The 606-nt window shown below is 45.2% G+C and overlaps 1 non-coding gene across 1 annotated transcript; it reads right to left on the bottom strand.

The window, feature by feature from the left end:
• Nucleotides 1-118, bottom strand: LOC145397928 (5S ribosomal RNA). Its single transcript, XR_013897063.1, has one exon. It is a non-coding gene; the product is annotated as a 5S ribosomal RNA (ribosomal RNA).
• Between the last annotated feature and the right edge of the window lie 488 nt (nucleotides 119-606).

The raw sequence follows: 606 nt of genomic DNA, 5'->3' as shown, positions 1-606 counted from the left end.
TGCCAACAGCATCTGGTGTTCCCAGGCGGTCACCCATCCAAGTACTAACAAGACCCAACGTTGCTTAACTTCGCTGTCGGACGGGAAGTGGTGTACTCAACGTGGTATGGCCGTTGGCGACTTCAATTCACCGCCATTAATAAGGGCCTCGTATACACTTTCGGGCACTGATTTTTAATGTCCTCGCTCTCCATTTCACTGCTACTACCACCACCACGACTACTACTACTACTACTACTACTACTTTCGCGTACTGTTTCAATAACCATATGTTTACCTGGTCTCACTCCCCGCCCCTTTCCACATCAACACGTAATCAAGCCAAACCAAGCTTCTTTTACATATTGTGTGCGAGGGAAAGTTTAGAACGATAATTGTTTCCGCTGCGATCACGCGTTTTCTCCTACACTGAACAGCAGGCGGAAGTGATTAAAATTAATGACAGCAAGGGAACTATCACAAATCTGTTGCATGTGTTGTGAAGAGTGGCAACAAACTTCAAGTGTGTCCCCTTCAATCCGATGTTGTATTTATTGTTATTCTCGCTGCCTCCAGACGATTTTATTCATCTTGGGAGGGGTGCTATATTCCTTTTACTTTAACCTG

The sequence above is a fragment of the Coenobita brevimanus genome, chromosome 43 (genome assembly GCF_032717465.1).
Source record: "Coenobita brevimanus isolate Jiangsu-jjx chromosome 43, ASM3271746v2, whole genome shotgun sequence".
In the NCBI taxonomy this organism is placed as follows: domain Eukaryota; kingdom Metazoa; phylum Arthropoda; class Malacostraca; order Decapoda; family Coenobitidae; genus Coenobita; species Coenobita brevimanus.
The sequence above is the reverse complement of the archived record's forward strand: the minus strand, read 5'-3'. Positions and strand labels throughout refer to the sequence as shown.